This window comes from Rutidosis leptorrhynchoides, chromosome 4, assembly GCF_046630445.1.
Source record: "Rutidosis leptorrhynchoides isolate AG116_Rl617_1_P2 chromosome 4, CSIRO_AGI_Rlap_v1, whole genome shotgun sequence".
Taxonomy (NCBI): domain Eukaryota; kingdom Viridiplantae; phylum Streptophyta; class Magnoliopsida; order Asterales; family Asteraceae; genus Rutidosis; species Rutidosis leptorrhynchoides.
Window position 1 is genome coordinate 3,138,103 of NC_092336.1, and position 2,858 is coordinate 3,140,960.

The following is a 2,858-nucleotide window of genomic DNA, read 5'->3' on the forward strand; positions in this document are numbered from 1 at the left end:
AAAATTGATAATTATAATTATATTAATAATAATACTAATAATATTAATAATAATATTGACAATAATAACAATAATAGTAATAATGATAACAAAAATAATATGTCACAATATTAATAATATCAGTGAAAATTATAATAATAATATTATTAATGATAATAATAATACTAATACTAATTATATTAATATTAATAATGATAATAATAATATTAATAATAATATTGATATACATCAAATTTTATATTAATATAAAATAATGATATTAAAAATATTAATATTGATGTTAATATTGAAAGTGATAATAATATTACTATAGTAGCTATATTTTAATTTATAATCAAATTTAATATCTTAATATTATTTATTACTAATTATGTAATATAATATATTACATAGTAACATATATTGAATATTTTATATTTACAAATTTTATATATCATTACTAGGTTTTGAGCCCGTGCGTTGCACGGCTGTTAAAAACGATTTTGATTTTCTTGAATGCAATGCACAAAAATCTGCATACATAAAGTCACAAAAGTATCCCTAAAATCTGATTATCCATTTAGGGATGTTAATAGGTAGCACATAACAAATCTATACATATAGCAAAGTATTAGTTGTATACTTGCATGTATAAAGCTAACATAACATTCTCTTGCCAACTAATCAGTAAATTTGAACTTCCAACTTCACTCGTCGTCCGACAGTTCATGCATCCCTGCTAACTTCTTTTATAATATATATTCATAAGGTTCCTCTTGTAAACATAACAATTTTCATTATTCAATAGTTAATGGATCGAAAATACCATCGAGTATAAATTTCAGCTTGTTCCCTTATATATAAATTTATTATGTGAGATACATTGATAGAACATAACAATTTTCATTATTCAATAGTTAATGGATCAAAAATACCATCGAGTATAAAGGGTTACATACACGGTAATCAGCAAGAAGTCAAACGGGTAAATTGTTCATATTGAGCTACATGAAGCAAGTACACAGTACAATATTTTTTGTAAAAGAAGTATTCGGTTACTAAAAGTGGCATTTGCATTAAGTGAGACATACATTGCTATTATGGCGAACCCTGTTTTCGGGAAAGCCAAGTAGTATGGATTCAAACACAGCTTTCAGGATCAATTTATGTTTTCTACCATCTTATTTACATACACCAAGCAAAAACCATTCACCACCAAGCAAACGTCTTTATTTGCTCCTAAATGCGAGCTAACATTTTAAAATGTAAAATGTAAGTTCCGAAAAGTAGCATGCCTACAGACCCCTGTAATACAAATAAGCGTTGTTAAGTTGTTTTCATCCGTATATCAAGAAGACACATTCACATATAACACATAATAATTAATAACTATCACAAGAAGCTAAAAAGGTTTGATTCAAATAGTACATCCCTATGTATGATTCAAACATTATATATGTAAATGTAAATACAGATCATGCTTATACAAATGATCCAAACAGTACACCACTACATCAATTAACCCTATGTACATAAGTGAATAATATACGTCTTTTAAGAATTTATATTTAGTTGCATAATTGTTATCTTACATCGATCTTAATTCACAAAACTTACTCAACATATTATTTATAATAACTCTGCAACAATTGCATTAATGTTTTCAAAATTTGATCCATAAATTACAATCGGATACATTAACCTTTGTTGATCTGTTCTGATGCGCATTTTTTTAATTATATGATTTTATTTCTGAGCATGTACTGCAAATGTGTTTTATATCGAAAAACATTAGGTTATCAACACACATTAATGTAGAAAACAATCTAATATGACAAACTCAAGTGTTTGATGCTTAGTAATAATATTACTTATGTAAACAATATTGCAGCATTCCATCCAGATAATAGAATGAAAGCATGTTCGGTAGAGTATTCTATTTTATAACGATGCAGATGAATTATACACATAACTAACCATGTTGCAAGAAGGTGGAATTTTATGAATGTGACGACCCGGGAATTTCCGATCAAATTTAAACTTAATCTTATTATGTTTCCGACCGATAAGCAAAGTCTGTTATGTTAAGTCTCAAAAAGTTTGAATTGTTGTCATACATTCAATTGACCTTCGACTGTTTCCAATTATTCACGAACCACTATTTGTAAATAGATATGTGTGTGTATATATAAATAATAATTGGAAATATAATTTAAAATATTATATGTTGTTGTTATTAAAATTAATTATGTAAAATAAAATAAAAATATAATATTATAATAAATATTAAACGAACCATTTTAGCCACGATTTTCACAAATTAATGATTAGAATAAATAAATACATTTAATATAAAAGTTTGGAATTTTTTTTTTACTTTTTTTCGACACTGATTAATAATAAAGAACGAGATCTAGTCCGTAAATGGTAATGGCTAACTTAACACACGTTTGATTTCTTTAAATATATTATAATGTTTAATATTATTGTGTTGTTGAAATTACTACATTTTTCTGTTATATGTCATTCAAACTTTATGCTATCTTCCAAGAACCTACAATTCACTATACTTTCAATAATGAATCATAGGTCACTGTGCTTAATTGATAGATTATCACTGTTTATGATTGATGAGTTTACATTTAGTTTATATGTATACATATTAACATATACATGCACTAAGTCACCAACACAAGGCAACCTCTTCCTCTTTTTCAAACTAGTCGACTACCACTCACCATCCAACCCTCCTATTATCTTCTGTCAAATCTTCTTTTATTTCTATTTGATGTTAGCCGAGAACCCTACAACCAACACCCTGTAACAATCCTTTACGATTACTAAACTGCTGTGACTACTTATGTTTTTCTATTTCAAAT